The sequence below is a fragment of the Schistocerca americana genome, chromosome 4, assembly GCF_021461395.2.
Source record: "Schistocerca americana isolate TAMUIC-IGC-003095 chromosome 4, iqSchAmer2.1, whole genome shotgun sequence".
Taxonomy (NCBI): Eukaryota; Metazoa; Arthropoda; class Insecta; order Orthoptera; family Acrididae; genus Schistocerca; species Schistocerca americana.
Window position 1 is genome coordinate 166645497 of NC_060122.1, and position 13199 is coordinate 166658695.

Genomic DNA, 13199 nt, shown 5'->3' on the forward strand with positions numbered 1-13199 from the left:
CTCCGCTATTCATTTGTGATGTACCTGCGGCAGTAGCGCTCCAAGCGGACAGAAAGCCGCGCTTCCGAGTACGATATAGGTTGATTGTGAATAATATCGTTTATATCGATTTGTAACATAGTTCTTACGATAGGGTGCGCATGTAGTGCCAGAAAAATCAGTACTACCCAATAAATGATACCGCATATCTCTTTCTTTATTTTTCCTAAGGAGCCCGGAATGTATGAAAATATATATTACAGGACGGTTTATTTACTATTCTTTTGTAACCTTCAGACATTTACTGAAGAATATCGTTTCCTTTTAAAACAAAAAAATGGTTAGTAAACAGCAGAAAACTTGATATTTTGCAGAAAGACGTAGTATATCCTCCCAAGAACGTGTAGTTTTCATCACTATAATTCCAGTCAAACAGGGAGTTCGGAACGTAGCTAACTGGTATGGGATGCAATACCGACAATATTCAACGTACCAAATAAACCACAACTTTAAGTGAAGGGATAACCACACAGACGTGAAAGTAAAACATCAAAAGCAATAAAACCGTTTCCCAAGATAGAATTCATTTTCACAATTGCTACACCTGAACCACAAACGGCAAGACTCTTCAGTACAATCGCTTTTGAAGCAAAACTGGTTATCAGAATGAGATTTTTACTCTGCAGCGGAGTGTGCTCTGATATTAAACTTCCTGGCAGATTAAAACTGTGTGCTGGACCGAGACCTGAACTCGGGACCTTCGCCTTTTACGAGCAAGTGCTCTACCATCTGAGCTACCCGTGCACGACTCACAGCCTTAGTTCTTCCAGTACCTCGTCTCTTACCTTCCAAACTTCGGAGAAGCTCTTCTGCGAACCTTGCAGATCTAGCACTCCTGGAAGAAAGGCACTCCTACTGGCAGAATTGAGGCTGTGAGGACGGGTCGTGTGTCTTACACGGGTAGCTCAGATGGTAGAGCACTTGCCCGCGAAAGGCAAAAGTACCGAGTTCGAGTCTCGGTCCGCCACACAGTTTTAATCTACCAGGAATATTCATTTACCAGAAGTCAAGAGAAGTGTAAGAGTATGCAAATGATTAGATTCCTTACGAAATTGTTCCCTGGCAAGGAAAATAGCTGTCGTAATAAGAACAGACAAAAAGAGAAGTATATGCTTCTCATGCTTGAAATGTGTGTTTACATTCTCTTCCTTTCAGCGGAATAAGCTACAATCATACACACACTCAGAAGCATTGCTTTACGACTAAGTTGTAGCTTATGCCACAGAATCAGTGAGATTCGGGTGTTTTTACATTTATTTCACGATCGCTCGCGTTTCTTGATAATTTTTTAATGTTCGCGTCGCAAAAATATGACAGCTATTTCGTTAATCAACTAAAAAGAAACATTAACCTTATGGCTGGCTTTCTTTCCGCCAGGGGCGCTAGTATCGTTACAACTGTCAGACGGTAACACTTCTCACAGGAGAGAGTGTTGCGACTCACTGTGATGTTATGTTTACACTCTGGAATTGGTCATATTGCAACTCTCCCAAAGTCGTGAGTGAGTTTACTTGCTTTTGCAATTACCTCTGGTCAGTATTAGTTTGCTTGGCCGGTTTTTGCACAAGTATTCAAGATATTTCCGCAATTTATATCTTTTAGGTTCAAAAATGGTTCAAATGGCTCTGAGCACTATGGGACTCAACTGCTGTGGTCATTAGTCCCCTAGAACTTAGAACTACTTAAACCTAACTAATCTAAGGACATCACACACATCCACGCCCGAGGCAGGATTCGAACCAGCGACCGTAGCAGTCGCACGGTTCCGGACTGCGCGCCTAGAACCGTATCTTATAGGGGATTGTTTACTAAATGCAAATGTGACTTTTAGAGCAGTTTTAGTACTGAAATGGGTTTTTATAGTTATTGATTGGCGACTCCATAAAGTGCTGTGTCACAACGACCATATGATAAATAAAATTAGAAGCAAGGTCAGCACTGTTAATGCTAATAACTAGACACCAGTGCCTAGGAGCTTTAATTTGTACGCTAAAGCACTGAAGATGATCATTATGTGATCGAAAATCGATTTTACTGTTAATAAACCATCAAAATTACAGCCAATGCTGACTTTTCTTCTAATTTTGTTTTTATAGTTGTTAAGTGACTAAAATATCGATTCATGAGGGTACTACGTTACGCGTTTGGTAACATTCACGGCCAAAAATCTTAAGTTTAACTCTCGAACTGCAAGGGGGGGGGGGGAGGGGGTACATTGTACCCATCTTTTGAAAATATCGTAATTTAGTCTGTTTCTTTGTATTTAAAAATTTTATGGTTTCTTATATCAGATTCCGTAGCTGTTTTAAATTTTTCAGTAAACCTTAACCCAAAAATTTGAGTCTTAGTATGGACCCTTCTTACTCATCTACAATTTTAAAACCATGTTGTGAATGTAAATCAACGACAATTAACGAAATTTCCATTTTTTAAATTTTTTGTGGTAGTCGTTGTGTACGATTCCACTGAGTATAAACATCACGAAAAATGTGTTGGTTTTGTTAAGATTGTGCTAAAAATATTTTCAGGAACTATGCTCTACTTATACATCAGTACCTATTCAAAAAGTATGTTGTTAATAAAATATAACCATATTTATAGAAATATTTGTTAAATTTTTTTGATGGTGGGCGCAAAGAACACCCAACCCCTTGGTATTATGCGTTATGGAAATTGCTTTGGTATTGCTTCGGTTAATATTATCAAAGCCGGTTTTGTTGTAAGGTGCCACAAGTCGTATTTGTGAAAGGGGAACCGTAAGAAACTGTTACCTTCCTCTCCCTGGATCCGCAACTGGCCGCCGGTGAAGGTAAATCAGACAGGCTGCACGTATTGGGGAGACCTACACACACGGCGGTTTCTGCGACCCGGAAGTGCCCGGGCCGCCCTCGCCGGCCCTCCATTTCCGGATCGGGGCCCTTGTGCGGCCAAGTCGGCGGAACCAATGGAGCCGATGCCAGCGCCCCTGCCGGCCACTAATCGTATTATTGTTTCTATGTAGCGCCGCGCCGCCGTAATCGACCGCCCCCCCCCCCTTCCAACCCTTCCACCGTCACAGCCACCAGACTACTGCGCGCACAACACGGTCCGGCGCAGGATCCCAAATTCTTAATTGCCAATCGGAATTGCAATTAGGATCTGCGTAAATAGATTTCCCCCGACAGCAAACGACTCTAATAGCAGGCTCGGCAACAAATATCTTTTATCTCCCACCCCCGACATCTTCGCGGCCGGCTTTGACAATATTTGTTACACTTGCTATCTGTCTACGAGCTCTCGCATGATACAAAAGCTGTATTTCCCCTATTTGGAAGCTGAAATAAGTAAAGTAAGAATGGACACGCCGTAGATATGAATCCGTATCTCTTTTTCCTGATAAACTTTAATTCCGAGCCCGTACTGCTCTGTGACATTCGCTTAATGAATATACAGTGTGGCACTCCGGCCGGCGACAGTTTGCAGCAAACACAAAGAGTGGGCAGGAATCCCATCAGCTTCCAGCGATGTTATTTGTTTCCCTTCAGAGGTCTTCAATATCCGGATTTCAAACACCGCAGAGGCGTATTACACGGTAACCCAATTGCGACGAGATTAAAGACTCATTCTGTAAATTCGGCAGCTCGCAGCGAGTGCGTGCTGCTACTGAAATTGGAGATGCACAGCTCTGCTCGTTTCCCTGAGTGGCTTATGCGGTAAGCGCGCGCCTCACAGAATATACAGAGGGAGGAATGTGAACGTGACGCCAAAAGCCAAGCCGTGCCGTGTGAATTGTACGCAGGGAGTAGGCGTCGCATGTCGAGCGCACCCAGAATTTGTCGAGCATCCAATTCTCGGAGCGCTTGATGAGCCGCTTGTAACAGCACCAGCGCCGCTCCACGGTACTTGTCGACGTCACAGAAATCGACATACGAGCAAACATATTTTCCGAAAACATATGCAGCTGTACTGTGGTCTTCGTGGCAGGCAGAACTCACTGCCTTGGTCTTAATTGGAAGGCTTCATCATAAGCGACTATACCGCAGTAGACTGGTAACAATGCTACTATTCGCAATGTACTCGTGGAGAGAAAAGTAAGGGGACCGACAACACTGCGAGCGATTTGGCAACGCGGTATTGTTCAGCTTTTATGAGCCGGTGTTTTCATCCCTTCCACATGGTCAGTCCGAGTTTCAGCTCCGTGCTCCTATCATGCCCGCCTCCGTAGCGTAGCGGTAGCGTTCCCGCTTGTCACGCAGGGGGCACGGGTTCGATTCCCGGCAGGGGACTGGGTGTTGTGCATCCTTCATTATCATTGACCCACAAGTCGCTGAAAAAAAAGTGGCATCAACTTAAGGACTTGCAATCCGGCGGCTGAAATCCCCCGCATGGGGCCTCCCGGCCAACAATGCCATACACCCATTTCATTTTTTACTCCCATCATGTGATTTTTGGGAGCGCCAACAGTGAAGCTGTGTTTTCTGTTGTGTTTTTCGAAACTGGGACACCGGAACTTATAGCAAAGTTTTTTTGTTAAACATGAGGCATCCACGATTGTGACATTTTAAAAGTTGAAATAGACCTATGGGGAACATTCCTTATCAAAAGCACAAGTTTTTCGCTGCCGCAAGTCATATTTGGAAGGCCGAGAACACCTTGAAGATGAACGTCGCTAAGGGAGACTTTCAGCTTCAAAAACCGACGAAAACATCGAACCTGCACGTGCTCTTGTCAGATAAGACCGACGTTTAACAATAAGGATGATGGGTAACTTGTTAAACTTTAAAACTTTCACTGCACATCAAAGTTTGACCGAAGTTTTACACATACGAAAGGTCTGTGCCAAGACAGAGTCGAAAAACGTCACTCTGAGCAAGACAATGGACGAAACTTATGCGTTGATGTTCTTTAGAGGATTGCCAATGACCACGGATAGTTCGATCGTTTGATCACAGGTGGTGAGTCCTGAAAAATGTCTTAAAAGGACGTTATTTTTGGATTCTAGAGAATATTCAAAAGAATGTGTCAGACATGTTAAAGGTCCTACCGACTGATGACTTCCAGCGCTGCCACCAAGACTGGGAACAATGATTCCACCTGAAGAGAACTACTTCGAAGAGGACAATATTGTTCTTTGGAAAAATGAAAACTTTCAGAAATATGGATCCGCTACTGTCGCAGGTTCGAATCCTGCCTTAGGCATGGATGAATGTGATGTCCTTAGGTTAGTTAGGTTTAAGTCGTTCTAAGTTCTATGGGACTGATGACCTCAGATGTTAAGTCCCAGAGTGCTCAGAGCTATTTGAACCATTTTTTCGTAAATAAAAAACCAGTTTGTAACTTCCTGGCAGATGAAAACTGTGCCGGACCGAGACTCGAATTCGGGACCTTTGCCTTTCGCGGGCAAGTGCTCTACCATCTGAGCTATCCTAGCACGACTCAGGCCCCGTCCTCACAACTTTACTTCCGCCAGTACCTCGTCCCCTGCTTTCCAAGCTAAAAAACGAATGTCATTACTTTTAGCATCAGAAAACGAACAGGACGACAATATTACTGAAAGGTAAGGCGTGGATGGAGATGGGAAAGTGCCGTAGCAATAAAAGCTGTACGGGGTGGATATAAATAAACTTTCGCTACTTGAGAGAGCCCCCATGAAAAATGAGTGATCGCAGGACAATGGAACTTCGTTAAAACATTTGTGAGAACATGCGGAAGAGAAACAACGAATAAACCATTTAAAGAAAGACATGTTAGTTTACACATGAGAATGTAACATTTGTTATCTGTGTATCATGCTTACGTTCATTGTTACAAACGTTGCTCAATGTGAGGACCATCTGCATCCACGACGGGCTGGAAGTTTGTAGTGAGCGGTGCAGCATAGACGTTCAGATGCCTGATACAGCTCGTGCACTGCTTGAAGCTCGCACATTGCGCCCAGCGTTCTCAGCCATGGCACCAGTAACTACTTCTAAAATTGGTGGTCGGCTCTCCAAAGAACAATTCCCAAAACGCCAGTACATTCGAATAACGTTATCAGCCCTACCGCAGAAAAAGGATCTCTCTGTATATCTTCAACGAATTGATACTCGCAGAGAGCAGCAGCACTTTTGCTATTGTTTTGATAAAACAGCTGTATGACTAAGGCCGTGTCCAACGTGAGCGACAGAAGGGAGCGACTCCTAGATATGCGACACTCCAGCGACAAGCAGCAACATCGGGCGAAAACCTTGGGTGTCCTGCGTGCGAGCGACCATGTCACGCTACAAGATGGCTGCTTAGAGCCAACCAGTTGTTTCTACACTACTGGCCATTAAAATTCCTACACCACGAAGATGACAGGAAGAAGATACTGCGATAAGCTTTTCAGAGCATTCACACAAGGTTGGCGCCGGTGGCGACACCTACAACGTGCTCACATGAGAAAAGTTTCCAACCGATTTCTCATACACAAACAGCAGTTGACCGGCGTTGCCTGGTGAATCGTTGTTGTGATGCCTCGTGTAAGGAGGAGAAATGCGTACCATCACGTTTCCGGCTTTGATAATGGTCGGATTGTAGCCTATCGCGATTGCGGTTTATCGTATCGCGACATTGCTGCTCGCGTTCGTCGAGATCCAATGACTGTTAGCAGAATATGGAGTCGGTGGGTTCAGGAGGGTCATACGGAACGCCTTGCTGGATCCCAACGGCCTCGTATCACTAGCAGTCGAGATAACAGGCATCTTATCCGCATGCCTGTAACGGATCGTGCAGCCACGTCTCGATCCCTGAATCAACAGATGGGGACGTTTGCAAGACAACATCCATCTGCACGAACAGTTCGACGACGTTTGCAGCAGCATGGACTATCATCTCGGAGACCGTGGCTGCGGTTAGCCTTGACGCTGCATCTCAGACAGGAGCGCCTGCGATGGTGTACCCAACGACGAACGTGGGTGCACGAATGGCAAAACGTCATTTTTTCGGATGAATCCAGGTTCTGTTTACAGCATCATGATGGTCGCATCCGTGTTTGGCGATAACGCGGTGAACGCACGTTGGAAGCGTGTATTCGTCATCGCCATACTGGCGTATCACCCGGCGTGATGGTTGGGGTGCCATTGGTTACCTCTTGTTCGCATTGACGGCACTTTGAACAGCGGAAGTTACATTTCAGATGTGTTACGACCCGTGGGACTACCCTTCATTCGATCCCTGCGAAACCCTACATTTCAGCAGGATAATGAACGACCGCATGTTGCAGGTCCTGTACGGGCCTTTCTGGATACAGAAAATGTTTGACTGCTGCCCTGGCCAGCACATTCTCCAGATGTCTCACCAATTGAAAACGTCTGGTCAGTGGTGGCCGAGCAACTGGCTCGTCACAATACGCCAGTCACTACTCTTGATGAAGTGTGGTATCGTGTTGAAGCTCTGTTTGACTCAATGCCCAGGCTTATCAAGGCCGTTATTACGGCCAGAGATGGTTGTTCTGGGTACTGATTTCTCAGGATCTATGCACCAAAATTGCGTGAAAACGTAATCACATGTCATTTCTAGTATAATTTGTCAATGAATACCCGTTTATCATCTGCATTTATACTTGGTGTAGCAATTTTATTGGCCAGTAGTGTATAAAACGGAGTCCTTAACCTGTAAAATACTGTAGCTGGAGAGTAAGGCTATAGAATTGGGTTTACTTAAGAAAATAAAGCGAAAAGGAATGCTGTAAATGAAATTTACAAAGGGACGAATCTCCAAGGTGAATTTCATAAGTATCGTCAACTCCAAAGATCACCGGACAAGTTCTTCGAATACACGTGAATGATCAGAGGAGCATTCTACTATCTCATCGATATATTAAACACGGATGTTTTGTTACCTGGTCAAGAACTTTTAACAGCCAATAAATGCGGAGGAATGACCATCACATAACAGACTACGCTAAATACAAACATAAGCACACAGACTGACATGTTTGAGTAGTATGTGACTCCGGTGTTGGGGGTAGCGTATGCAGTTCATACTTACATGTGAGGTAAAGGCCCTGGGTTCGATTCCTGGCTGCTTTTATATTTTTACTGACTCAGTTACGATTCTGAATACCCAGTTTTATGTATACTGTTTACACTGCATTGCACAGGTCTTGCCAAAAAGCATGATCTTCACACCTATCCCAGTATATCACACACATTTAATTCCTAATAAATTACAATGAATCATGAAATTTTACAGAATTTGATGTTGCGAACGTAATTCATCAGCAGTCAGTGTTAAGGTCAAGCGTTTCAATTACTCTAAATAGTCTGTAAAAGTAAAGCTTACAAAATTTTTGAAAAGAAAGTCAAACGTTTTGTGTAATGATTTGTCTAAAAGTATGAAATACAAAATATTAGGGAAATATTTGGTGCACCTCATTTTCTGTTCATGATTTCGAGCATCATCAAAGGCACGTACAACGTTTCTCTGATATACTTATTTCTTTTACACAAATCATTTCATAAAATATTTGACTGATTTCTTCCATTTCTGAATTTCAAGTTTTATTCAGAAAGTATGGTGTTACAGACTTCTCGTTTGCCTTCCTAATGTACTTGATTCGAAGTAAGCCTTTTTGACATTTAAATATCGCACCAATGTATCTTTTTTATGTGCAAAATAGATAGGTCTTGAACAGATCACATTTTTGACACTTCATTTACAGCAGCTTCTGGTCGAATATTTCAATTTTTCCTCAGCTTATTAATGAAGTTTTCGTTCATTACCCTGATTACTTTCAAGCAGTTAAATATTTCCATGCCAAACTAGACCTAATTTTGGTCACTTTGATACCCCGTTTACCTGTTTCTCTCCCTTTGTTTGACTATGAAAATTTCGACAAAACCTCATGGTGTAAGTTATAGGGAGTCTTGTATTCGCTCTGGTCACACGTTACAAAAACATATCGAGTGTTAATCATATGATAAAATAGTCCTTTCTACGTGCTGTCATTTCCAAAATTCGTCGTTTCGATATCTTCAAACTTTTATGAGATACGACGATTTTTACGACCACCTGATTCCCAAAGCTCAGGAAAGGTCCGGACGCGACGCGAGCGACCCGTCCGCGCATATAACAACCAATATCTCAAGAATGAAAAGAGATATCATTCCAGTCTCAACTTTAATTACAACTTAGATATATTGGTTACATTTCATACGCAATAATGTATGGCCTTAAATGAACTAAAAGGAAAGTCTACACAACGTGATTTTACCTCTGAAAATTCTTAAAAATTTCGTGCAGTACAGTAGCTATGACGAATAACCAAAATAAATTCTGACCTTTATCACTGAAGGATATCAAGCTATAGGTTGCGGAAGAATCAAATTTTTTCACCGAATAGTTTTCTTAAAATCGGATGTTAAGTGATACATAGCTGCCGTCGCGTTTGCTCCACTGCTTTGCCGAGAAGACACGTGGCTGTCGCTCTGTGTCGCGCGTGCTGCAGCGACAAGATTCAAACACGTTTGAATTCAAATGTTGTCAGTTGCAGCGGGAAACAGGCAGCGACACGGATGTCGCTCACGTAGGACACTTCAGTAACTGCACCGGCGGTTGTGTTTTGTCGCCTGAAGCTGTCGCTCGCTTCTGTCGCTCACGTAGGACATGGCCTAAAGCACTGTTCACTGGGTAAGGACCCATGTTGACTGTCTGCAACTGTAAAGCACAGTAACGCTTGTGTTGCAGCCCTACGTGGCCGTACCAGTACCGGCGCCTAGCGGTAAGTCATAACACCCTACTGACAATGCAAATACTGCAGCGCACAATCTGAACAGCATTCCTTCGAAATTAGATTCCCGTACAATAAACAGTTTTCCTTGTACACTGGCTCAAGTAGCAAAAGTTTAGTTATAACTACCCCTTTAACTCGAAACTGGGCACACTGCTTAGATGACGTTGCCTCGGAATTACTGAGATCTGTGCGGAAAACAAATTATGGTAATACTGTCCCACCTTATCTGCTAGGATCACTGCATCATCAGCATATAGTAAATTATTTAATATAATGTTCCTGTCTAGGTAGATCCCTTTCTGAAATTCTGATTTCTAAGTATGTATTATTTCATTAATGCATTGTAGATGGTGAACAAAGCTGGAGAGATGCAGCAGCCTTGTCGTACCCTTTGTTAGTTGGTATCTCATTAGTCTAGATCTAGGGTGATATTTGTGTCTTGATATAAACTTTTTATAGCGTTTACTAGATGCTTTGGATATCCGTGATTTGTCATTATTTCCCAAAGTTTCTGTCTATTGACATTGTCAGAAGCTTTTTTAAAATAATAAAAGCAATGTGTGTTTCTTTTTTGTACTCTCTTTGTTTTCCTATTATTTGCTATAGAATAACAACTGCATTTATTGTGGAGCGTCCTTTCCTAAAACCCATTTGTTCCTCATGCATTACTGCTTCTGCTATGTTTTTAAGTCTTGTATTTAAAATATTAGCATACATCTTGTATGCTGAGTCCAGTAAACTTATTCCTCCGTAATTACTGCATAGGTTTTTATCTCCTTTTTAAAAAATTGGTATCACTCTAGCTGTTTTCCAGTGTTTGTGAATACTCTTCTTCTTCCAACATTCGTTGAAGAGATGTAGTAGTTGTTGGTGTAGCATCATTCCTCCACATTTTAATAATTCAGCATTAATGCCGTGTTTTCCTGTTGCTTTTCTGTTCTCAAGTGATGTTAGTGTAGATGTGAATTCGTCAGACTGTATTTCATCTAATCCTTTCTCGTCTAGCAGTTCAATTTCAGTTTCTGGTGCTGTATGACCATACCACAGTTCGCTGTAATGATTTATCCACTGTTCTTCTTCAATACCATTTATTTGTATCTTTTCTCTTTCTGTTGAGTTTAAGTTTTTTTAGCCTTATATGCCATTTGTTGTCTTCCGTGCACATCATGTTCGGTATTAGAAATAAACCTATCTCAGTGTTCCTGATGTGCTTTCCATGCTACGCATTTAGCGTAATTTCTTTTCTCCTTATAGATTTTTTGTTCTCAATAGTGGTGTTGCTTAAGTATTTTGTGTATGCATCCTGTTTTTCTTTGACAGCTTTCGTTATGCCTTCATTCCAAATTTCTAGGCCTTTTCTTTTCTGTACTCTCTTCTTTTTTACCGAGAGCTTCTCCTACTACTCTGCATACAGTATTCTTCAGAGTTCGCCGTTCTTCTTCTGTATTGTCTTTGTTTGTAAATTAGCTAGTTCTTCGTTTAATCTCCTTTGGTACAGGAGTCGGTTACTGTCCTATCCAAGCAAGTATACCTTATAAACGCTTTGATCTTGTTGGTCTGTTGCTTGTTTAGTTATTTTCTTCCGTTTTGTAAAAAGACCTATTCTGGAGATTAGTAAGAAATGATCTGATCCTATATCTTGTCCTCTATAAACTCTTGTATCGCTTACTTGGCCCATTAGCCTAATCATTTACTAATTTTTAGTCAATTATTGATATAAGACCTCTGCTGGCCCAAGTATACTTTTGTATATCCTTTTTCTTAAAAAGTGAATTTGTGATTTTTAAATTGTTGTAAGTGGCAAAATCTCTTAGTAATTTTCCATTTTCATTACATATTGGTTTTCAAAACGGACCTGTGACGTTTGTTACTGGGATATATCCAAGTCTTGCATTGAAATCACCCATCATAATAATCTGATAAGAAAGATGACCTTCAGAAAGGAATCAACTTGCTTGAACAAATAGGTGCAAAATTTAACATGGAAATTTCAAAAGAAAAAACATAAGACAATGACCTTCATGGGGAAAGAACCAATCAGAACCAAAATAGTGATAGATCAGACGATTTTAGAGCAAGCAAACAATTTCAATTACCTCAGATGTGAAATGACATACAGCAGAGATATTGAAATTAAGTTTACTAAATTCAGCCGTGTATGTGGAACAATTAACAGAAACCTTAAACACAAAACCAGGAAAGACACTCAAATAAAATTTTACAAAACTGTTGCAGTTCCCACACTGCCCTATGGAAGTGAGACTTGGGTGATTACCAAGAAGCAAGAAAGCCGGATTCAAGCACAAGAAATGAAATTTCTTAGAGGTGTTAAAGGTTGCACAAGAGAAGATATGCTAAGAAATCAAGATATTAGAGAAGAACTGCAAATCCTTAGCCTCAATGATAAAATTCGAGATTACAGAAAAAAATGGAACGAACATCTACAAAGAATGGAGGGTGAGAGACTTCCCTTAAAGGCAAGAAATTATAAGTGCCATGGGAGAAGAGACAGAGAAAGATCCCGACAGAGGTGAGTACTGTAACAGGAAATTCCTGCCTAATACCTGAAGAGAAGATGAAGACTGTTCCACCTAGTACGCAGGCGAAATACGCTAATACCTCAGGAAGGACAGAGTAATCCCTATAGCAAAGAAACGGATTATCTGTAGGAAAAGGGGTGACCGTTAGCAGCCGGCCTGGGGGAAGATCAATTGGCATTCTGAGAAGTGTGGGGGAAGTGCTAGCAATACTGACCTATGACTCATCCTAGAACATATGTTAAAAAAAGATGAACCCACATTTATAGCATTTTCAGATTTACAACGAGCTTTTGAATACATTTACAGGAATATACTCTTTAAAATTAGGAGCAGACAAGAGTTCTCAAGTATCAGGGATAAGATTCAGAGAGAGAGAGAGAGGAGAGAGAGAGGCACTGTAAGTGTTCATTCGTAGCAGGTGAATAAGACAGCCAACCAATTTCAATAACGGTGGTTACCAATTAACCTTAAACATGGTTTAAACGGATTAAAACCCGTCTTCTTCAGAGGGACAAGAAGCCTGTTTTTACTGTTTTCACTTTCTAGATTCTAACTGTAAAGATATCTAAATATCTCTAAAATATATTAAAATTTCTAAGTAAAAAATGGTGTCTTGTCCCTCTGAAGAAGAAAATTTCTAAGTAAAAAATAGTGTCTTGTCCTTCTGAAGAAGATGGGTTTAAATTCGTTGAAATCATGTTCAAGGTTAATTGAAAACCAACATTTATTGTAACTGGTCGGCTGTCCCGTTCACCTCCTATTCTGTAACCGTTGCTGAAGTGCAGCCATGTTCCAAATATAGCTGTTCATTTGTACTTTGTTATACGTGTATCTTTGCTGGTTTGACATTGTTTATATATTTTGGGAAATCTGGATGTTTTGAAAAT